We start from the raw sequence: 25,731 nt of genomic DNA, 5'->3' as shown, positions 1-25,731 counted from the left end.
GATAAGAATGACACATTTAACTTTCTCCCTATCACATATCATTAGTGTAGTTGTAAATTAGCCGTTTTCCCCCTCTAAAATGACTATAGTAATTTACTACAGCTGAAGTTTCTTATCACCACAGTGAGTAGGAATTGTATAGTGATAATGCATGTAAGTGTAGGTATTATTTCATTTCTGTGTGTGTTTGGGGAAGTTTTGCAGCCATGCCTCTTGAGCTGTGATTATCTACTGTCAGTTAAACTGGGTTAGGTCAGATTGTTATTTGGGTAGCAGATCTTAAGTGATACCGGAGCATGTGGTGCTTGCGAATCAGTAGCAGGCACTTTATCTTCCGCATGAGAACTGGACCAATGCAGCAACATGGTTCTGGTTGCACACTGTTGGCATTACTGTCATTTATGGTATTGTTGTTGCTGTCATCTGTTTTCCTCTGCAGTTTCAGTTGGGAAGACTATTCTTAGAATCAATTAGGGTTGGAAGAGACCTCAGGAGGTCATCTAGTCCAATCCCCTGCTCAAAGCTGGACCAACACCAACTAAATCATCCCAGCCAAGGCTCTGTCAAGCCTGACCTTAAAAACCTCTAAGGAAGGAGATTCCACCACCTCCCTAGGTAACGCATTCCAGTGCTTCACCACCCTCCTAGTGAAATAGTGTTTCCTAATATCCAACCTAGACCTCCCGCACTGCAACTTGAGACCATTACTCCTCGTTCTGTCATCTGCCACCACTGAGAAAAGCCTAGCTCCATCCTCTTTGGAACCCCCCTTCAGGTAGTTGAAGGCTGCTATCAAATCCCCCCTCACTCTTCTCTTCTGCAGACTAAATAAGCTCAGTTCCCTCAGCTTCCTCTCATAAGTCGTACCCCAGCCCCCTAATAATTTTCGTTGCCCTCTGCTGGACTCTCTCCAATTTGTCCACATCCCTTCTGTAGTGGGGGGACCAAAACTGGACACAATACTCCAGGTATGGCCTCACTAGTGCCAAATAGAGGGGAATAATCATTTTCCTCAATCTGCTGGCAATACTCCTACTAATACAGCCCAATATGCTGTTGGCCTTCTTGGCAACAAGGGCACACTGCTGATTCATATCCAGCTTCTCGTCCACTGTAATCCCCAGGTCCTTTTCTGAAGAACTGCTGCTTAGCCAGTCCGTCCCCAGCCTGTAGCAGTGCATGGGATTCTTGCTTCCTAAGTGCAGGACTCTGCACTTGTCCTTGTTGAACCTCATCAGATTTCTTTCAGCCCAATCCTCTAATTTGTCATCACTTCCCCTCCTAAAAATTGTTATGTGTGGTCCTGCAGATACAAGATGCCTGCTGTGCGCCATGCCAGAGGTAAATCCCTATGTGCAATGGGCCAGATTGTCTCTGTCTCTCCTATTTGTGTGGTTGGAGGGAGGGAACATGCATACCTTGCCTAAAAGTCAGGGCCAGCTGTAATCCTTGAGCCAGAGAGAAGAGACTGCCCCTTTCATGTGTCCATAGGGGCTGGGAGGAGGTCGTGTCATGCAGGGCCAGTTCCAGCTTTTTTGCCACCCCAAGCGGCGAAAGGAAAAAAAAAAGAAAAACCCAATTGAGCTGCCACCGAAGAGAAAGGGGGGGAATGAAGGGCCTGCCACCGAATTGACGCCGAAGACCCGGACGTGCCGCCCCAATAACGGACGGAGTGCTGCCCAATTTCTGTTGGCTGCCCCAGGCACCTGCTTCCTTCGCTGGTGCCTGGAGCCGGCCCTGGTGTCATGGTGCTATTCTCCCTCTGTACTCACAAAGCTAGCTAGGGAGAGGAAGGAAGCTTGATGCACAATTCCCCAGGATACAAACTTCTCCTTCATACCAGGGAACTGATGGATGCAACACGCGCCTCCCTGAGATACAATCCCTCCCAGAGTTTCCACTGTGACAGTGCAAAGCTGAACTTGCTCAGGGTGATGTTTACAATGTGCTCAAAGCCTATGAAGTGGTTGGTGAAAATCATGATAGGAGATGTTACACAAACATGAAATATCTTATATAAAGCAGACATTTATGCCAACCCTGTGCAACTCTGCGTTCATCACTGGCACCTAATAAATAACAGCTACTGGACAGCTATGGGTCTATTCTATCTAAGGTACTTATATGTCCCCCATCACTGCAGTATCTGAGCACCTTGAATTCTTCAGTGCATTTATCTTCACAACACCCGTGAAAGGTAGGGAAGTGTGAAGAATAGCTAATAGAATGCTATATAACTTTCCCTTCCACCTCACTTTTAGATCCATAGATTTCTTGTGATATTTTTGTTTTCATACATCAGATTTGACACTGATTTCATTCTGTGATCTCAGATTCTGCTATCATGAATCATTCTGGTCAGAAGTTGAACCTTTCCTTGGTTCATCCATTCCCTACTTTGTTTCCCCGGGTATACTCAGATTGGTACAAAACAAGTGACAATTAATATGCAAACCCTTAAAAGTCACTTCTGTTTTCTCTCTGGAAACCTCTTCAGAATACTGGTGTTAATTTATTTCTTCTCTGCACTACAGAATAATAAATAATAATAATAGTTGTAATAAAGTTTGATTATGCAGTTGTTTAAAATCTGCTTTAAACTGAAAATATTTGAAATGAACTATGGCTGAGAAAATTTAAATGGTCTCTCTTCAGAGCAAGACACTTTGGCTCTAAGTCTAAGAGCAATGTGCCCTGGCATTAAGTTTGCATGTTCTGGTGTCATTATATTTTTAGACTTTTCTTTCACTGAAGCAGATGTGCTGGCCTTCATTAATTCTGAACTCACACAACACAGCAGAGACTTTCACAGCCTTTTTTTTTAACCCATGGAGTATCTGCTTATTAAAGTCCAAAATTACAGCAGTGAAAGTAGAGCAATTAATTTATTTTCCTGCATTGCACATTGCAAATCACAGGCATTGCTGAATTTTGGAAACATGAAACTCACTCAATTTGTATCCCTCTTCCAAAACCTCTCTCACTGACAGCAGGGGTTTTTTATTTTATTTTAACACTTTTAACCTGATACGTTTAGTTTTTCTTGTTTGGTTTTAATTTTGCCAGTCATCCAAGAAAGAAAGAAAGAAAGAAAGAAATGAATAATGGCAAATTGGGAGTTACATCCCAAAAATATGACTCAAGGTACTGTTCTATCCAAATTTAGGACACAAGACGTTATAGAAAAGAATGAAGCCATCTGTTTGTTTGGAAATACGTATAAAGCAGAGTGAGAATGTCCTAACTTTGAACATTGCTTCCATCTATTTTACAAAATTACAGTACTTAATGAGTACGCCTGACTCTGCTGTTGTGTCACATCAGACTATCTTCCTCCATTGAAATCAATGGAAGTTTTGTTGTTGGCTTCAATTGGAGCAGAGTGAGAGCTACCACACAAGATGGTGAGCACTGCTGGCAAAGTAATAAGCACCTTCCATTCCCATTGACCTCATAATCTTCAAGAGGAAAAGGTTTACTTAAACAATTTAAAATTTCTCAGTACAAAATAATAAATGTCGACGGGATAAAGAAATCTGTATCTGGGGATGAACAGCCTATGGATTCTACCAGCCTAAACAATCATACTGGCCTTTGGCCACATTAGCAACACACTTAGTTGTAGTTAAAAAGATAAAAAAAAAAACTTTGCATGTCCCTTTTGCAGCTATTTTTATTAATGCCATGATCAGAAAGAGAGACACAATCAGGTAATGAAAGAAACAACGTCAGTGTAGGGGGAAACAAATGATTGGTGATTCACAGATAGTAGACAGTACTCCACCATGGAATCTGTTACAATACAGAATACTGAACACTAGCTCACCCCCACCATGTAAATGGAGGTTTTGTTTTGTGTATATCCAAGCATAATATATGTCATTGCTTACCTATAGTGTGGTGGAGCAGTACTAATATATTACTCTTCCAGAGGGGAATATGGTAGTAACAAAGATGGCAGATGGACCCCCGTCTCCTGGGTCAGAATAATTAAGCTAGTCACAAGAAGGTGAACATTGTACCACTCTTTGTATCATCCCTGCTGCATAGGGAGGGAAGACAGGCAGTATTACCAGGGAGGAACCATTTTAAATCCTTCTGAAGTAATGTGCTGAATCTTTCTATCTTATTGCTCTCCTGGCCACATCCTGTTCTCCAAGCATCACAACTCAATTTTGGGATTAAATAGGGAGTCTGTACTGCACCAACAGTCAAAAGGAAGTTGAAGCTGACATGCCAATAATTCTTAGAAATGTGAACTATCACAATACTGAGCAGTATCAAACTCACCATTAAAAATAAGCATTCAATGTAACAGCCCATTGTTCCAGTGTGCTTTGAATTTCTGGTGTTTATAATGTAAATAATCCAAGTCTCAAAGTCAAGGACTGGTGCAAGTATTTGGAAAAATAATTATCAATATTAATGGGCAAAAGAGTGCTCTATGGAGCTTCTTTCTGAATGTGTAAAACTCCCATTAAAACTAATGAAAGTGAGACACACATGCATTGAAAGGAGAATATGCCTAAATGACTTTCAATAAGAAGTAGAATCTTCATTTAATGGCCTGCCTACTGTAGTGTTTTCACAAATGTGTTTGGATTTGTTAGTTTAAATTCATAATGGCATAAAAACAAACAAACAAAAAACCCAGCTCTACTCTCTTTTTACAAAATAATTGCATTAACTAGTCACAGTTGAAATAAACTATTGGAAAGCCAGCATGGGACCAAATTCTGCTATTGTGTGTCCAGGAGTTGCTCCTATTGACTTTACTAGGAGGTACCATGTACACATTAAATGGCATCATTTGACCCCATCATTGATGGGTGTACAGGCTTGAATTTTTTCTGAAAAAGAAACATTCAGTCTGAATATGAAACAGGAGGAAATAAAAAACTGCAATCACCATTTGACTAGTAAATGTTTGCTTCAGTCAGCACCTTTGTACAGCGATTTCAATGGACATTATAGGTGGCACAGGTAGCAATGCCTATAGCTAGTGTCGTCAAACACTTTCTAAGACCCAGTTTATAGTTGTTTATAATTTTTCCAGACTGTAGCTATTTGGGCTGAAATTGTCCATGCTGGGTGTCTCCCTGATATTGATTTTTTTTAAAAAAGGTTTTAACTAAAATGGTTCAATCATTTCTCAGAAGGAGATTTGGGAAAAATGAGTTGTTTTGCAATGTTAAGAAAATTCTTATAACTGTTTTATTGAGAAACTCTAGCACCTTTATGGTTTGGAGCAAGAACTGAAGTTTGGTAGACATCTTGGTGTCAGGGATGAGCTTTTTGCCACTTGTATGAAAATCTACCAAAATCTGGCCAAGCTATGAGCCTATAAAAAATTCAGTTTGCACATGCTCAGGAGAATATTGTTAGAGATTCTATGAGCACTTCATCCCAAGGGTGCAAGGGCTAAGCAGGATATGGCCCAAAATGTTATGGGAATGTGGATGTGGTCCACAATGTTATGGGAAATTACTTTTAAAATCTGAAAAAAGTTCAAGTAATTTTCTGAATTTTAAATCTGTTTAAAGCTGATTAATATTAGGAATGCAACATGGCACATCTGTGAGGCACAATCCCCTGGCATCTATGTTGTGATGTCCTCCAAATGAATCTAGGTTAAAATAGTTAATTCAGGCAAACTCTGATGTTTCACCTTCATTATCACATTATGAGGATATGGAATTTATGCAATTACTCAGAATATGATACAGAATTTAAACCAGAACAGGCTGGGAAATTAATGCTTAATACAAAACCAAGTTTAGTAAATTCCTATTTGTATTTTGATAAAGTCTTGTGATTCTTTGGTACGATTTTACAAGATATACCCTTATAAAATCATAATAATTTCATTGTTAAATTACAAAAATACTAAAAGGAGAACTGATCAGAGAGTAAACAACAAGAAACTGTGAAGTTGCTCATTAAAATTCAAAGACATTTAGCAAACTCTTGAGTCAAATTCAGAGGCAAGTCTAAGAAAGTCTACAGGGAGTCTTTGTTGGTGTAATTTACTCTTTCTTCTGGAACCCAGATGAGCATGCTATGTCAAGACAAATTATCACTCAACTCCAATAGCCTTATTTTCTTAGGGCTTGTCTACATGGAAAAATTATATTAATATAAGGTAAGGTGTGCAGTTAAAGCAATATAATTATATCTGTATAACTCCCCATGTGGTCACACTTTCTCTGGATTAAAGACTGGCTTTTTTCAGTTTATTTTATGCTGCTTTGGAAGGGGTTTAAACTAAACCAAAAAAAGGCACTTTTAGCCTGGAATAACTGTATCCACACAGGGAGAAGTGCCAGTATAACTATCACAGTTTAATTATGCTTGTACAGATATGGATGGGTATAAACTGTTCAGGAAGGACAAGCAGGGGAGGAAAGGAGGAGGAGTTACACTGTATTTAAGAGAGCGGTATGATTGCTTAGAGCTCCACTATGAAACTGGAGAAAAGCCTGTTGAAAGTCTTTGGGTTAAGTTTAGAAGTGAGCGCAACAAAGGTGATGTTGTGGTGGGTGTGTGCTATAGACCAGGAGGATGAGGTAGACGAGGCTTTCTTCAGACAATTAACTGAAGTTTCCAGAACACAGGCCCTGGTTCTAATGGGGGACTCCAATCACCCTAACATCTGCTGGGAGAGCAATACAGCAGTGCACAGACAATCCAAGAAGTTTTTGGAGAGTGTTGGGGCCGTTCTCCTCTTGATCTGCTGCTTACAAACAGGGAAGAATTGGTAGGGTAAGTAGAATGGGGTGGCAACCTGGGCAACAATGACCATGAGATGGTTGAGTTCAGGATCCTCACAAAAGGAAGAAAGGAGAGTGGCAAAATATGGACCCTGAACTTCAGAAAAGCAGACTTTGACTCCCTTAGGGAACTGATGGGCAGGATCCCCTGGGAGACAAATTTGAGGGGGAATGGAGTCCAGGAAAGCTGACTGTATTTTGAAGAAGCCTTATTGAGGGAGCAGGAACAAACCATCCCGATGTGCAGAAAGAATAGCAAATATGGTAGGCAACCAGCTTGGCTTAACAGTGATGAAAGAACAGGTTAAGCACTATTTAGAAAAGCTGGACATGCACAAGTCATAGAATCATAGAATCATAGAATATCAGAGTTGGAAGGGACCTCTGCAGGTCATCTAGTCCAACCCCCTGCCCAGAGCAGGACCAATCCCCACCTAAATCATATCAGCCAGGGCTTTGAAAGTCCATGGGTCCAGATCTAATGCATCTGAGGGTGCTGAGGGAATTGGCTGATGTGACTGCGGAGCCATTGGCCATTATCTTTGAAAACCTGTGGTGATTGGGAGAGGTCCCGGACAATTGGAAAAAGGCAAATATAGTGCCAATCTTTAAAAACGGGAAGAAGGAGAACCCAGGGAACTACAGACCAGTCAGCCTCACCTCAGTCCCTGGAAAAATCATGGAGAAGGTCCTCAAGAAAACCATTTTGAAGCACTTGGAGGAGAGGAAGGTGATCAGGAACAGTCCTCATGGATTCACCAAGGGCAAGTCATGCCTGACCAACCTGATTGCCTTCTATGATGAGATAACTGGCTCTGTGGATATGGGGAAAGCAGTGGACATGATATATCTTGACTTTAGCAAAACTTTTGATATGGTCTCCCACAGTATTCTTGCCAGCAAGTTAAAAAAGTATGGATTGGATGAATGGACTATAAGGTGGCTAGAAAGCTGGCTAGATTGTCGGGCTCAATGGGTAGTGATTAATGGCTCAATGTCTAGTTGGCAGCCAGTATCAATCGGAGTACCCCAGGGGTCAGTTCTGGGGCTGGTTTTGTTTAACATCTTTATTAATGATCTAGATGATGGGATGGATTGCACCCTCAGCAAGTTCGCAGATGACACTAAGCTGGGGTGGGGAGATAGATATGCTGGAGGGTAGGGATAGGATCCAGAGTAACCTAGACAAATTGGAGGACTGGACCAAAAGAAATCTGACGAGGTTCAACAAGGACAAGTGCAGAGTCCTGCACTTGGGACGGAAGAATCCCATGTACCGCTATAGGCTGGGAACCAACTGGCTAAGAAGCAGTTTTGCAGAAAAGGATCTGGGGATTACAGTGGATGAGAAGATGGATATGAGTCAGCAATGTGCCCTGGTTGCCAAGAAGGCTAATGGCAAATTGGGCTGCATTAGTAGGAGCATTTCCAGCAGATTGAGGGAAGTGATTATTCCCCTCTATACGGCACTGGTGAGGCCACATATGGAGTACTGCGTCCAGTTTTGGGTCGCCGCACTACAGAAAGGATGTGGACAAATTGGAGAGAGTCCAGCGGAGGGCAACAAAAATGATCAGGGGCTGGGGCACATGACTTACGAGGAGAAGATGAGGGAACTGGCCTTGTTTAGTCTGTAGAAGAGAAGAATGAGGTGGGATTTGATAACAGCTTTCAACTACCTGAAGGGGGGTTCCGAAGAGTATAGAGCTCGGCTGTTCTCAAAGTTGGCAGATGACAGAACAAGGAGCAATGCTCTCAAGTTGCAGTGGGGGAGGTCTAGGTTGGATATTAGGAAACGCTATTTCACCAGGAAGGGGGTGAAGCACTGGAATGAGTTACCTAAGGAGGTGGTGGAATCTGCATCCTTAGAGGCTTTTTAGGCCTGGCTTGACAAAGCCCTGACTGGGATGATTTACTTGGTGTTGGTCCTGCTTTGAGCTGGGGGTTGGACTAGATGACCTCCTGAGGTCTCTTCCCACCCTAATCTTCTATGATTCTATCACTTCTGTGGCAGAGCTTTCAAGGACTACTTGACAGTGGAGATAACCATAATAGAGGTGAGGACCCACTGTTTGATAGACACTGGTTCAGACATCACCACTATTTCCAAATCATATTTCCAAAACTACTTAAAAGAGAGAGATCTGACAATGCACAATACCTGATTTGTACAACTAATGGCAGCTAATGGACTAGCCATCCCTGTCGTGGGATGCCTTAAAGCCAATGTAGAGTACATGGGTTGAATGATCTCCAGGAAATGCATCTTTATCCTAAAGGACACAGCTTCAGAAAACACTTTAATGGAGAACAGGGTATCTGGAATTCTCAGGATGAATATTATAAGAGAGCTGAAAGAAGTACTACTGGTAGGACAAGGAACCCAGGAGATGAACCGTCATAGGCAACCTAAGAAGGATAGTACACTGAAGTGGGTACTAGCCCAAGTGAAGAGACAGAGCTGTTTCCTGGATCTCCTGGGACGAATCAGCTATGTTAAGGTGGCATGGAGGCAGAAGGTGGTTATACCCCTCCATTTCTTCTGGAGTGAGAAGATTATTGATGGACACTGCTGGGTACCAGGTGACTTTGACATGTACCAAGTGCTTGTCGAGCAAACGCCTGGGCCAGTCTCCCTAATGGGCTCTTGGTTGCAAATGTACTTGCTAATGCCAGCAAAGTGCCAGTCAGGCTGTTAAACTCAAGTGAGAAGGTCATAAAGTTGTGCCCCAGGGCCATAGTGGCAGAGGTACACTGACCAGAAGGAACGATTCCCCCAGGGAGAGTGGCCCTGGAAAAAAACTGATATGAGCTGCATGTGACAAAAGTGGAAAGGGAGCACAGTTTATCTCATTGCAAGTGGCACACAACAAAGAGCTACCCATTCCAGTCCAAGTGGACCTCCAAGGGTTAACGCATACACAGGTTGGCCATTTGCAGGTGCTACTAGAGAATCATGAAGAGGTTTTTTCCAGGGACGAGCGAGACTTTGGTTACACCACCAAAGTGACATACCAAAAACCTGATAAAACAGAGACACTGGAGGATTTCACCACAAGTGTTTCAGGAGGTAAAAAGACACATCCAGGACCTTGTGATTCCAGGTATCCTTAAAGAAAGCAATAGCCCCTGGGCATCACCCTTGGTGATTGTAAAAAAAGATGATGGTGGGATGTGATTCTGCTATAACTACAGGTAACTGAATGAGGTGATGTGCAAGGATATCTATCTGCTAACCTGGGTGGAAGAGTCACTGGATACATTAGGAAGTGAAAGAGTGTTTTCAACCCACAATCTAACTTCTCGGTACTTCCAGGTTGCAGTGGAAGTACAAGACCAGGAAAAGACGGCAGTGACGACTCCGTTTAGGCTGTTCAAATGGACTCATATGCCACTTGGCTTATGCAATGTGTCCACTAGGTTCCAGAGACTAATGGCGGGGGGTGTTGGGTGACGATATCCTAGACACTTTGTTGATATATTTGGACTAGGTCATTGTATTTTCCAAAGATTTTGAGAATCATATGGAAAAATTGAACACAACAGTTGAAGGAACATGGATTGAAGCTGAAGCTGAGCAAGTGTTGCCTCCTATGTGAAAAAGTCAAATTCTTGCGCCATGGGATTTTGAAGAATGGAATCCAGGTAGATGAGAAGACCAGAGCACTGGAAAATTGGCCAGTCCCCAAGAATGCCAAGCAAGCGTGGCAGGCTTTAGATTCCATGAGCTATTATAGACGATTTGTCCCAAATTTGCACATATTCCTGCACCCCTATATGAACTAGTGGCCAACTAGCTCAAAGGAAGGAAAAGGACCAATGCTTTGTGTGGGATGATGGCTGACAGTTTTTGACAAATTAAGACACTGGCTAATGTCACCACCTGTGCTTGATAATCCCAACTTTAGCCTGCCATTTATAGTGACAACTAATAGAAGCCTGCATGTGGTGCTCAACAAAAGGCAAGAGGGGACTGAGTGAATGATCACAGATGTGAGCTGAGGGCTCAGGAGGTCAGAAAGAAATGACAAAAACTACAGTGCTTTTAAACTAGAACTGCTGGCCTTGAAGTGGGCTGTCACTGAAAAATTTAAGCATTATTTAGTGTACTCCTAAATTCATGGTGATCTCAGGCCACAATCCACTCTGATATTTGGCAACATCTAACTTAGGGACAATTGAACACTGGTGGGCAGCCCAACATGCTGAATTCACTCATGAAGTACAGTATAAATCTGGTAGGCAGAACATCAATGGAGACACTCTGTCTAGATTGCCTCTAGGGGAGGAATCAGAAGATGACGAAAATCTGGAGAAAGACTTCCTGGTCATTCCTGAAGACATTGTGTAGACCTGTTTGTGACTAGACAATCCAAAGACCGAGGATGAAGTGACTGTAAAGCAGTCGTGGGCAACCTGCACACTGCTTCCCGCAGCTTCCATTGGCCAGGAACGGCGAACCGTGCAAATATAAACAAATGGTCTGGTGGCCCACTAGCAGATACCCTGATGGGCCGCGTGTACTCATGGGAGGAGACTCAAACTCTACAACGAGAAGGTGACATCAGACCTCTCTTAGTGGCAGTCAACATTGAATGAGGCCCGACCAGACATTTGCGGCCAGATACCCCTAGTCTAAGAAGCTGACCAGACAGCATGAACGACTTAGAGTACACCATGGAATGCTGTTCAGTGTGACATTCCATCCCCGAGATGGCGAAGAAGTGCAGCAGTTAATGGTGCCTTTGTTGCTATACTCTTAAGTTTCTGAAGCCCATGAGAGATTCAAGTGCCGCCCACTGGATTAGTAGAGCATGCACATCCGGCAGCATGTGTTCAGGTGCCTTCCTCCCACTGTTTTGCAGCCATGTTGCTCTGTCCTGCAGCTGCTCCTGGGACCCTCCTGCTGGCTGTGCAGAGCGGGTGTGTGTGCTGATGTCAGGGTGTCCCCCTCCCCCTGCCCCTGAACCCCATCTCCACAGAGCAGGAGCTCTGAACCCTATCTCCATGGAGCTGCTGCATTCTGATGTCTGAATGGTGAGTGAGTGAGTGCCTTTCTTAAAGAGACAGAGCATGATTTCTGAGACTTCCTCAGCAGGCAGCTCACACAGTTTCTTTTTCTCTCTCTCAAACACACAGACACACTCTCTCTCTCTCCTCCTCCCTCCTCCCGTGCATGTACCCCATCTCCACAGAGCAGGGTAGGGGAGACAGTGCTCCGGACAGAGCAGGAGAGCTTTCAGTGAGTGCCTTAAAGAGACAGCACACGGTGTCTCTCAGAAACAGTAGCCAGCACACACACTGTCTCTGGGCCACACACACACACTCTGTCACTTTCACTCTCACCTCCCAACACATTGTCATTGTTACTTCTTGGTACTTCCTGCAATGCACATATATTCTCTGTAATTGTATTCTTTCCAAGTGTGTTATTTTAGTGTTTTGACTGGTCTGTGCATTTCATAATTTTTATTTCGCTTACATTTAACTTTAATTCTTTGAGTAGTGAGTTCTAAAATGCCTAACCTGTCCTGGCTGGAGTAATTATCCCTATGGTAACTTCTAAAAAATATATATTATATCTAGGTTTTTTGATTCTACTGGTGACACACATCCGCACATACCTCGGTTCACATAACAAAATTTATTCCGCACATGGATGGAAAAAATTAGAGGGAACATTGTTTCAGACCCAGACATTTGTACTGATGCACCAGTGTTGGATGAAGCATGTCATCTGTAAATGGAAAAACGGACGTGCAGACAACGCTGATGGCATCCCCCTAGAGCTGCTAAAATGTGCTACTGACCCTGTAGTGGAATCACTTCTGGCCATCTTTCATCTGGTGTGGAGAACTGAAATGTTGCAATTGCCTGGAAGGACAGTATTATGATCTTACTTTATAAGGGCAAGGGACCACACAGTGAATGTAAGAGCTACAGGCCTAACACCTTTTTGTCCATGCCAAGGAAGGTGTTTGTGCACGTTCTGCTGACATGTTTGGAGCCCTTGCTACATCGGAAGAGCCACACCCAACAGTCAGGATTCAGTTTGGCCTCCGCTTGTTGTCAGAGATACACCGTGAGTTCAAGAGACCCCTCCATGTAGTGTATGTCAATCTTAAAGCTGTGTTTGACTCAATTGACTGGGTCACACTATGGAAGTCCCAACCACTCCACTGCACTTGATTAGAGAGCTGCATAATGGAACTTCTGCCAGTGCACGTCTAGGGAATTTGATGTCGGCACCTGTTAAATCAGTATGTGGAGTCAGGCAGGTCTGTATCTTGGCCACTGCACTCTTTTGTGGGGCAATATATTTCATAATGCAGCATTCCTTCACGTCCATAGGCATTAAGATCTCTTATTCTCAGACCTTGACTATGCTGATGATGATATTGTTCTTCTAGTACAGAGCCTCAACAGGTTTTGCAAGGCACTCCAGCAAATGGTGGAGGAATTGGCTAAAGTTGGGCTCCATGTTTCATGGACAAAGCTGCAAAATCTAGGACCTGGTCCACTGGTGACTCCAATCCCTTTGAATAATGAAACTGTTGAAGCAGTCTCCACCTCTTGCTGTTTGGTTCTATACTCATCAGTTCCTTCAACTCACCATTGGATTGGCATCACAGTGTCTGTCATGGGTCGTTAACAGCAAATATGGCATCAACATCATCTCAGCATGACAACCAAGTTCAGGATATATTCAAGCTCTCTGTACTGTTGTAGGGCTGCGAAACATGGACACTAGACTGGGCAAAGCTGGAGGCTTTCCACCCAAAATGCCAACATCATATATTGGGCATAAAGTGGAATGATTTCATTTGCAATGCAGATGTCTTATGCTTTTTGGATGTGTCATGAGAATGCCACAAGATGTGCTGGCGAATGCTGTTCTCCGGATGGCTTGTAACATTCAGGATAAAATTCTACCAACCTAGGGGTGGAGCCACCCCAGAGGCAGACCCCCTGTTACATGGGTTGGACTGTCAGGCCATCAAGCCCTTGCGGCCACACAGGAATGGACCAAATGGTGAATGATCGCTATAGCCGACTGTTCAGCTAAGCATTGAAGAAGAAGAGGAGCCAGAGCCAGCCAGAAGCAGCCCAGGGAGCAGAACTGCACCAGTTAGAGTCAGAAAGAACCAGAGAAGTAGCCCAGGTAGCAGAGCTGTGCTGTGAACAGAGCCACACCAACCAGAACCAGAGGAGCAGCCCAGAGAGCTGAGTTGGATGTAGAGCAGCAGCAGTGCTAAGGCAGAGTGGAGCTGGAGCAGTCCAGAGCCGGGTGCAGAGGGCCCAGCACAGGGAGACACCTCCAGCTGAGAGGTCTTGTAGGCCAGACTTGGAGGGGGATCATGATCCCGATTGGAGGTCTGATGATGGCAAGAAATGCCCTCAAGCTCTTGGTGGCAGGACTCCTGGCCACCACCAGAGCAAGTGTCTGACCCACAGTGTCACTTGGGAAGGAGGCCTGGAACATGTGAGGAACAGACTGTGAACTTCCATTAAATTCTAGAGACTGCTGTTTGTGGTTCCCCAGGCCCACAGGATGGAATTACACGTTTTCCTTTAATCTTTCCCATTTTTCCTTATTTTTTTATGGTTGCTGTTTAATAAATTGTATTTGCTTTGAACGATATGTAATAATCAGTGGATCAAGGAAGTGTCCAGTGTGGAGAGAGTACCCTGGAGTAGTGACACCCTAGCCCCTGTCCTAACTGACTATGACAAGATTGGGAGTTGAGCCTCCCACCAGGATTGAGCCTCCTACCAGGAATCCTTTGTCCGGGTTACAAGAACTATGCCACGCAGGGGAATGGAAAGGGAGTCCTCGAAGTAAGGCAGGCCTCTGGGTGAAGGGAGTGGAAGTCAGGACTCAGATCCTTCTGCTAGCCAATTCTACTAGAGTAGTGTATAAGCCAGGAAAGTTCTCTACAATAGCGGGACCATTCCCCCGCTTACACCTGCATGACTTAAGTATCATGGTTTATATAAGATTTTAGGATGCTTTCTAATGTTCATCTTTACAGCACTCTGTATATGCTAGCTCCTAATTACATTAAGTTTCCATAAATAATAGTCCTTGTTTTTAATAATTATACCTCTTTCTTACAGTCACCACAATGCCTGGCTTTTAAAGATGTTGATATGAGAACTGATCTTCCAACCCTTACTCAAACAACTAATCTCACTGATTTTAATGGGATTGCTTTCTTGAGCAAGAATGGCAATATCCAGTCCAGATATTGTAATATTCGAGGGAGATCCCCTGCAGATCTATCATAAGGACTTTAGAACAACTGAAGAACAGAATGACCCCAAAGTGTCCACCTCAGTATTTCTAGAGACCCCATTGCCTGTTGTGACACAGTCTGGGGAAATTAGGTACTCATGAAGTATAGATAACTGCATCCTGAAGGAATCTGCATGGGCTGGGCATCAGAATATTCTGAGTTCTAACTCAGGCTCTGCCTCAATTCACTCTGTGACCTCAAACAATTCACTTAATCTTTCTTTTGTTGTTTCCCCATCTTACAGATGGGGATAAAAATACTATTCACCTACTTCACAAAAGTATGGAGAGGGTTAATGTCTGAACAGTGTTTTGAACACATAGGACCCAAATCTGAGCTGCACCAAATTCACATTAGTGCAGCCAAGGAGAGTAGGATACAGGGGAAAGTTCCCTTGAAGCCACTTTTCCCCTCTCTAATTGTGGGTCGGCAATGGAGCTGAAACAGCACCCAGCATTAAGCCTGCTTGAAATTACTCTGCTGCAGTGGTCCCACAGGAACCGCTTCACCAGCCAGGGATCCAGAAAAGCGCAGCACACTTTGCCATGCCCCTTTGCTCTGTCTGGAAATCCTCAGCTGCTCCCTTCCACTAGTGCAAAGCAGGACCTGGGGCCCAGAAAGCACTATATAAATGCTAACAAATGTTATTATTAGGCATGCTCAATAAAACTGAAATGTATTCAGTATGGAGTCTCAGCACTTTGATTCAAAGAGCTCCTAATAAGGAGGGACTCAACATAGGTCACAATGTGCAGTACATATTTGTTAAAGAAATAATAAATTTGAAATGTTATTGTGATTGATTTTTACAGCATGCTTATGCTGTAACATCTAAGCTCTACTAAGGAGTGAGGGAAAAAACACAAACCCAAGTTATATGATGCTGCCCACAGAGAATTTCTTCTCCTGGTCAGACCAATTTGCAAAGATTAATTATGTGGAAGGAGCTGTGCAATATTGGATTATATGACAAATGAACACTATGACAGCAAATGATTTCAACTAATGTTCCACTATGACTTTCAACTTTTGAATTTTAATTAGTAAAACACAACAAAACAAAACAAAAACCACACCAACCCCCTAATCATTACATTATATTGCCAACTTGGGAAGGCATTTTGTTTCACACTAAAGAAAACTGCAGGTGTGAACACAAGGGAGACAGACCTTGGAAATTCTTACTTTGTTGCTATAGCAATAGTTTGTGAGAATGTGTTTGAGTTGCAATTTAGCTCTCCCGTATACAGCTGAGTTCATGTATGTTGGATCCAATCACTGGGTGCACAATCTCTGGGTGTTCTAATAGATTTGTAAATTACTTAAGTTATAGTGACAGGCTTCAGATAAGTGGGGATTGAAAAAATATTCAATTTCTTTTGTTGCACTACCTAACGCTGTTCTATAAAACTGCTCAGATCTATGCTTTCAGTTGGATACTTACCAATTTTTGCCTCTGTATGACATTATATAAGTAAATTCTGAAAGTAATCCATTAATTTTTTCTGTATTATTGTGAACATTAACTTACTCAAATCAGACCTGCATTTTTATTATTGAAAAATATTATATTTATTTAAGATCACATTAAATTTGAAGGCAAAATATAAAAAACTTGAAACATGAAAAAGTTTTTCCACTATTCACTGTAATGGGGTGGTCTGCAAACCCAAAGTTTCAGCATTCTCAAAGGTCTAAGGAGCAGAATCAGTTAAAATGTCTGAATTGATTATGGATGTTGTCACAGGATGGCACTGACCCTTTAAGAGGTAAGAGGCCACTGCACCTGTGACTGGTTGGTTGAATCCCATTTATGCCCTAAAGAAAAGAAGACTGAGTAAATCAGTCAGGAAGAGGGCAGAGAGAGCAGGTGTGGAACTCTCACTGCCTGAGAGAGGACTCTGGAGCAAGAGGAAGGCCCAGGGGACTGCCCATGTGGCCACTGTCCTGTACATGGTGCAGGGAGCTGCAAAAAGCCCAAGAGGAGCATGAGACTTTTAGTAAGCCCAGGACGCCTGTGTCAGAAATACAATTAAGTTCAGTCTATGGAAAATAAATTACAATTTACAATGCCTATGATATAAAGTGGGGACTAGTGCGCCCAAATCAAAACCCAGAGCTGAACAGTCCTGAACTTTGGGAAGCTCAGGTCCAGATCTGGATCCATTTGTAAAGCAATCTATGAAATATTAAAAAAAACACATAATGGAAGGATTACAATAAAATGGCTCAGAGGTAGGGAAATAAAAGCCACCTTTTAAAATGCATGTGCCTAGTGACCAGCTTGTATACTCACTGGCCAAAAACCAAAGTTTTGCATACTCCACAACAAGATTAAGGGTGACAGAATTTGATTGTGGAGGGGAACACAAGTTACACACAAAAATTGGCCCCAAATATTCTCCTTAATGTACTGTCTCTTTTAATACACAGTTTTATTCATTGGTTTTCAAAACTGCTTCACCAGCAAGCCTGGGTCCTGTGAGTGCACAGTGTTACAGTTACAAAGGTTTTTTTCTGCAAATGATCCATCAATGGTATAGAGTGTCCTAGATAAAATGAGTCCACAGGGGATCCCACTATCCACTGCATTTGCTTACCAAGATGACAAAACTTCTCAGTATAGCTTTATTAGCTACACAGCTTGGCAGTTCTTTAACATTCACTTCCCTTTATTTGTGACCTATCTACCTAACAACATCCACACATTTACAGAATGCCTTAGAAGTGGGCTTGAATGCAATAAAAATGCTGTGACTTCCCTCCATGTGGCTTTCAAACCTTCTTCTGCAGCAATGTTTGAATTAATGGAATGAGTACAAAATAATTAACCATGCAAATCATCCCCAGGCTTTTTGATACTGTGCCAAGGAGTACCCCAGAAAATGGCTATAAATATATAAACCAGGGCTTTCTTACTATGGCAGCCATTTTGCATTGTTTCAGTATATTGTGAAATCAAATTAATTAGCACCTTTAGAATATGTTGAGTGAAATTTCTATGCTAATCAAAGTAAATCAATGTTTGAACAGACTGGTCAGGGTTGCCAACTTTCTAATACCACAAAACTGAACACCCCTTCCATGCCCCCTGCCCCAGCCTTTCTCTGAGGCCCTGCCCCCCACTTGCTCCATCCTCCCTCCCTCCATCGCTCACTCTCCCCCACCCTCACTCACTTTCACCAGGCTGGGACAGGGGGTTAGAGTGTGTGTGGGGGGGTAAGAGCTCCGGCTGGGGGTGTGGGCTCTGGGGTGGGGCTGGGGATGAGGGGTTCAGAGTGCAGGAGGGGCCTCCAGGCTGGGGCTGAGTTTTGGGATGCTGGGGAGGGGTGAGGGCTACGGTTGGGGGTGTGGGCTCGGGGGGGGGGGGCAGTGATAAGGGGTTTGGGGTGCAGGATCCAGTCTGGGGATTGTGGACCGGGGGGTGAAAGGTATGGGCTCTGGGAAGGAGTTTGGGTGCAGGAGGGGACTCTGGGCTGACACAGGGGGTTAGGGTGCGGGGGGACGGGGGGACGGGGGCTCTGGCTGGGGGTCTGGGCTCTAGGGGAGGCTGGTGATGAGGGATTTGAGGTTCAGGAGGAGACTCTGGGCTGGGACAGGGGGTTGGAGTGCGGCGGGGGGGCTCCGGCTGGGGGTGTGGGCTCTTGGGTGGAATGATCTCTGTAAGGCAGAGTTCTGCAGTCCACAGGAGATGCAGAATCCCATTATCCTGATCCACTCCCCAACCTTTCCCACAGTGGAACTGCACCAGTTCTGCTGGGTCAAGGCCTCCACTGCTATGATGGAGGAATAGGATTTGGCCTTAAGAATCTCCTGGTCTGATCCTCTGTGGTGCCACAATGTTGTCACTTAACTCCTGATCTCTCTACCAGCTGCAACACAGCCTGGGTTTTAACACTATTGCTCTCAACACTTTACCGTCATGTCTCCCTACCCTTCTCCTTACCCCCCCTCCACCCCCCAATCCCAAAGTGCTCAAAGTCCTAGCTATTTAAAGCTACAACATGGAAATCATGAAACCCTTGACTCCAGTGAGAGCAATGACATACATACACTGCTATTGCCACATTCAGGTGGCCTTTATTTCTCGTAAAACAAAGAATGAACGCCTTTCACACAGTGCCAGGCCTTTTTTGTGGCTATGGAAGTGGGTACATTACAGCAGGAAAATGATAGCTGCAGTGGTTTTAGCTATATATCTAACATCTTACAATTGCTTAGCCTTTCAAATTAAAGCAGCTAGAAGGAAGGCAAAAGGCAGATCTATTCCCCTTAGAGCCCCCTTCACTTGATTAGCTACTGTATGTTGTCTTTATGTATTCCATGAAAATTACCTGAAATAAAAGATGGGCACTAACAAACAATTAATACAGCAGGGGCTGGTGAGTTTTATACATATTTAAATGGAGATGAATTAATACTTTGCTTCTAAGAGGCAGCAATGGGGATTCAGACCTGTTGCTCACATCGGCATATTGAATAGAACCTGCTGCACCACTCTGCCACACCTAATGACATTTTTTTTCCATGACACAGGATTTCTTAAGCTTTATGGGGTATAGTGAATGCTTTGTAGATTAGGTGTTTCAACGGCAAAGAGTCCTGTGGCACCTTACAGACTAACAGACATATCGGAGCATAAGCTTTCGTGAGTGAATACTCACTTCGTCGGATTCAAGTGTTTCAAGTGACTCTGTTCTGGAAGTTAAATCTATCATTATAAGATTATGTTAATAGCTAAACCTCAGCTGTATATGTCAATTTGTACTTCAGAAAACCTGTTATCCTCTGCCTCAATTTAACACTAGCAAAAGACTGAGTGTTTAGCATCTCTTACGTAAATAGAAAATCTAAAGCAAATGCAACCACTGCATCTTTCTATAAATCAAAAGTTCTGAAAATTATGGAGTGACGCTTCAAAGACATGATTATAATTTACAAATGCTAGCTTGGAGAGGGCAGATTTCTCAGGAAAGCACTTTCAATTACACCAAGCACTTGCAAAATATTCTTGATTAAACATGAGGCATAAGTATCAATAGAGATAATTTGTCTCCTTTTCACTTACTACCAATCTGACCTTATTGTTAATAATTGTAAGAAATGGCTTTATACATTGATACAAGAACATATATCTATTAAGTCTCATGATCGCTAAGCAGTCTGCTAAGAGTCAGCTTGCTTTGAAGGATCACAAATTATTCACAACAGAGCAGGATTTTTGTTTGTTCCCCACCCCTCGTGATTACATCCTACAATTTTTATACAACATCCTTGTTTTTGCATCTGATATGAAACCCCATAAATCACGTCATTTTCCAGGGAAACTGAAACTAGCTTCATTTGCAACAGAACACTTCCTCCTTCGAACGTCTGTGGCATTTTATAAAATATGTATTGATAGGAGGCCTAAAAATACACATATGGGAGGCACAGTATTAAACCAGATAATTATTTAGCAGACTGAGCCACAAGGTTTCACACCACGGGGTTTTTATTAGGCATAGTTGCCCAGAAATCAGGCTTCTTTTCTGACATATGGTTATAAATATTTTCATTTAAAATTAATAATTTAGCTCATTGAGCAGATAGATTATAAGGAATATAGTCCTTGCTCTTTCAAGGTCTCTCAGCAAAAGCTTGAGTTCCAAGAACAGAAGGCAGGACACATGTAAACAATTCAGTGTCCTTCCATCTATTTGTTTATTTGTTTGAAACCAGCATTTAATTATTCTCTCTGTGACACACACCATGTATTTTGGTTCCAGTGTCAGTATGATGCTGAAATACAAAGATGCTGTTCCAGCCCTGGCACTTCCTGTTGTGACTTCATATGACACCAAAGATTTTTATCTTCTGAAATCCACTGGGCTTTGATAGCTGAATACTAATGAACCATGGTATTCTTCTTAATGAAAATGGAAAGGCAGCCTTCTTTCCTATCTAATTAAACCAGCAATGACAAATACACTCTAAGCATGGTTTGAGACATATGAATTCTCCACAGAAGTTCTCCAATAGATACGTGGACAAGGAATCTAGATACCTGAAGGTACATTCCGTGTGTATCCCCCTCGAAGTTACTTTCTGACAAAACCCTTAATTCATTTTGCAGCTCAGGATGACATTTTGTGTGTTATACAATGGGCGAACACTGCTCACTTCATTAATGTGTAGAGTCACACTGGGTTCAGCGGGTGAGAATGGCCAGGAAGATGTGGCCCTGTGACATTATTATCATGCTGATGGGATATCGTTATCACACGACAGCTGTGGTCCATCTCATTGAGCAACATCCCTGCCATTTGAAAACCCTACTTGGAAAGGGTCCACCAGAACACGGTTGAACTTAGGGGAAATTCAAGTGGGGATTCAAACTTCACAGCTCGGGCTCATCTCTAAAGACAAATCTGAAATGGAACACCATACTTGAACTTTGGGGCAGTTTGGATGTGACTCTGTTCTGGAAGTTAAACTCTGTAAAATCCGAACTCTGTAGCTTGCACCTAATTACCTTAGCTTTCTGGATTGAGGCAACTAAAATGTAGCGCTGCTTAGAAGCTCAGTTGGCATTCCCATGAAGTGGCATTAAGTATTAGTCCAAAGAAATGTACATGCAAAAGACTCCCCATCTGACTAGTGGAGAATAGTGGTTTGTTAGCTAACTAATGCTGCTGCGGCAGATGGCTCTTCCCTCTCTCAGAGCACTCATATTTTGCAGTCACTACAGGGTCAACAAAAAGCAGAACTGGGCAGTTTTCTATTAATTGCATGATCTGCCTTGTTTGGTAGACTGACAACTATGCAATTTCCAAGGCTATGCTAGGTTTTCCAAAGAAGGTGTCTCTGCATTAATCATAAGTGAGGAATAAAGGACTAAAAATGATTGCTGAGCAAATTATCTTAACATTCAGCCTCAGCCAGGATCTGGATCTTTATGCCACTAACTTGCTGGTGTATCTTATCCACAGATACAGGTATGTCATGGTGTATTTCATTATATTCAAAGTCCTATATAAGATGGTGCTTCGTGGTATCAACTGTCTTCAGATGTATAATGCTTCACTGCCTCTCATATCAATAGCACTTGCATTATTCCCTTGAAAACAAAAGACAAGGGGAATTGAATGCTATCAAGGATTTCAACTTGATGAGTGAAACAATCCTAATTGAGATTTAATGTACACTTCACCTGGTTAATCACAGAGCAGAGCCAAGAGAAATGCTTTTGGAACAAAGCAGAATTTAAAAAAAGTTCAAAAGCTAATTAAAAATGGTCAAAATTTAGATGGTTCAAATAACAATCTGTCAGAGCCCAAGACGTGTATTCTTCAACATAGCACTGCTTAGCTTCACAGATAAACATTTGAACTTCCTGTGTTGTTCTCTGCTAACCCAGACACTAATTAAAATAAATAATTTACCAAAAGTGTAAGTTTACCTGCAGAACAGGACGATGGCTAAATATTTAATTCCTCTCTCACACATAGTAGGCTATAAAATAGGGAACTTTTTAAAAATAAATCCCTGCGTTAAGTACTATTATAAATAGATATTCACCATCGCATAGCTGCTTTCACATAATTTATTATTGTGGCTTAGAAGTATGCTAAGGGACTGATCCAAGTAACCGGGAATCTTTCTGTTGACTTCACTGGACTTCAGGTCGGGTGCTTAAGGCAGAGCCTTCTCTGGCCTATTCTACCTGCCGCCCATGCACTCCTCCTCTTCTATATATCTTTCTGTAGTTTGTATTCAGGGGTGAAAGTAACTTAAAAGTCTTACCGGTATGGGGGCCCAGCTCTGGGCCCCCAGAAGGGATGGGGCCTCGGGCAGAAGGGGTGGGGCTGGGGGTCAGCCTCCCCTAGCCAGCCCTTCAGCGCTGCTCCAGTGGAGATTTAAAGGGCTATGGGCTCCAGCCGCTGCTGCACTAGCAGCAGCGGTGGCCAGGAGCCCCAGGGCCTTTTAAATCACCAGGCCCTGGGGCAGCTGCCCCTTTTGCCCCCCTCTCAGAAGCCCCGGGGAGGGGGGGGGCGGCAAAAGGGGCAATGATGTTAAAGCGGCTGTGTACGGGCCTGTACCGGCAGCCACTTCTTACCGGTCTGCTGTACCAGCCCACTTTCACCTCTGTTTATATTACCATGTGCTAAAAACATTACAACATGCTATTTCATTGGGCAGTGGTTTCGAAACCTTTACATAACTTCCCCCTCTCTAGGAATTTCTCAAACTGATCACTGGGTACATCCACAGGTAACGTCAATGGGCTCAATGTCATTTCTGGTGACCTGGGGAGTAGTTGTGAAGTTTATTAGAAACCACTAGTTGTCATATGCTCACATTCATCCAACTTTACATTCAGCATTATGAAGAATCAGAAGACCAGCTTAGCAGATCTAGAAGGCTTGAAATGGTACTAATTGCAGGCAGCTGTTATAAAAGATCTATATAATAAGAGGGCAACACTGTCACTCTTTGTGTCACTGTGAAGCCTAGAATGTCTGTTGAGTCAGTGTGAAGGAATGGCTACAGCTGCAAGTATGGCTGATCACTCTTATTGTTCAGAATGTCAACAGGTTCAATCATCACTGGGTTTTGCGGTCTGTTAGCATTCCATTTTTAAATTCTCAGCCATTTTGACTTTACAAATTACACTGCTACAGTAAGGCATATATCTATGCCATGCCAAGGTTTCTAGACCCTTGTGATATCAGAGTTAACTCAACCAATCACTCTCCTTCTTCTACAGCCAATTTGCATTGTTAGTATGAGGGCGACTGTAAAGACAGTGGATTACAGGCCCACACCCGTGCTCCCAACTGCCACCCACAAAAATCAACACACATCTCTCAGCACATCTCCCCCTCAGACACAAATCAATGCAACCACCCACACAACACAAAGGTATACACAATAACTCCAAACACACAGAGCCAATCATAACAGCACACACCACTCATTTGCAACCTGCACAAATCCAAGCAATTCTCCGAGCACACTCACAACACACAACAGAACAACCAGCACACACAATAACCCCAAGCAACAGTCTGAAGCCTAGAATGTCTGTTGAGTTAATGTGAAGCAACCAAAATCGCTACAAGAATGGCCGAGATAATTTTTTCTTCAAAATACCACTAGGGTCAATCGTCACTAAGATGGTCTGTTACCGTCCAATTTTTAAGTTCCCAACCATTTTCGGCTTTTTGCACACATGAGTTTATGAATTACGCTGTGTAACAGCATGGGTTTTTACCTACTACTAAGAACAATGATATGTAAAGCCTGTTAATTAAACTGCTTGTATTCTATGTGATGATTTGGAACCCTCAGAAGCCTTCAAGTTGTACAATAGCTAACCTATGCAACCTGTGAAATCTTAGTGGAGTTACCCTGGTCCTCTCTTCCCCCTCTCCTCATTTATGTTTGTCACACTCGTGTGTTATTTCAAATTACACTGTAAGCTCCTTTGGACACTTTCTTACTATATAATTGTACAGTGTGTAACACAGTGGGGATCCTACCCTGACTGGGTTTCTAGGAGCAATCACATTACAAATAGTACTATTATGTATTATTATTCATATTGCTGTAGCATCCAGGGGCCCCAATCATAGATCAGGACACCACTGTGCTCAGAGAACAATAAGAGAGTCCCTGCTCCCAAGAGTTTACAATCTAAGTAAAATTCAAGAACAACACAGATACAGAAGACAGACAGGTGGAGCACAAGGAAACAATAAGAGAATACATAACAATAATTCATGGCAGAACGTTTTAAAATAAATCAGGCACACTTTCCTTTTGTCCTCCATCCCATCTGTTTCAACTTTCATCTTATCTTACAGAAGTAAAACCAATTGTTGATGCAAATTTTTGGAAAAGAGCTGGGTATAGACAAGATAAAAGCAGTATTTATTTTGCTTCAGCAGCAGCAGCATTAGATTTACAAAAGAAGAACAAGTAGAACACTGGTTGGTGTAGATGAAAAAAGCTAACACCAGGATGGAGTGCAAGAAACACAGACATAAATTAAACAAATATTTGTTGCACAGCAACAGTTAAACAGTGAGCAAAATGTTCTTATTTAGGATAGTATGTAATTTCCTAAAACAACTAAGGTCTCTTTTAAGGCACCATTTCAGCTGTTTCTGATGTGAAGTTGCTGTACTTTTTCTCATTCTTTATGTTTCTAGTTATTGAGACAATAGTAATATAGACTCGTGACTAATTTCAATGTCACATAAAACCAGTAGCATACACATAATGTAGTAATTATCAAAGCAATTGTCTCTAATAACTCTTCAGGGGATCATTATCTATAAATCTCCCACTTTCCCTTTAGAAGTACAACCCTGCCCTGTCAAAAATCAAATTGCATTTTCATTAAAATACTCCAGAAGTTAAGCAAATAAGCTATGGAACCGTGCCTTGCAACAAATCATTATTTCATGCAATAATATATACTGTCGAATATCAAAGTAGAAGGACTTTTTTGAAAACAAGAGCTTACATTTTTGATTGGGTTTCCCTACGTTCTTTCTCTCATACTCTCGAAAGATAGTTACAATGGTATGCCACATTACAAGAAATTAAATTCTCTGTATGAATTGCACACATACTTCTAGGGACCAACTGCCAAGCATATATTTGCAATGCGGTCA

The 25,731-nt window shown here is 42.6% G+C and overlaps 1 protein-coding gene across 40 annotated transcripts in view; it reads right to left on the bottom strand.

Annotated features, from left to right (window-relative positions):
* Positions 1 to 25,731, bottom strand: part of NRXN1 (neurexin 1) — a 1,247,341-nt gene that overhangs the window by 35,185 nt on the left and 1,186,425 nt on the right. The gene's annotated exons all lie outside the window — the stretch shown is intronic.

Source organism: Caretta caretta, chromosome 3, assembly GCF_965140235.1.
Source record: "Caretta caretta isolate rCarCar2 chromosome 3, rCarCar1.hap1, whole genome shotgun sequence".
NCBI lineage: Eukaryota > Metazoa > Chordata > Testudines > Cheloniidae > Caretta > Caretta caretta.
This window is presented reverse-complemented; position numbering and strand designations above follow the sequence as displayed.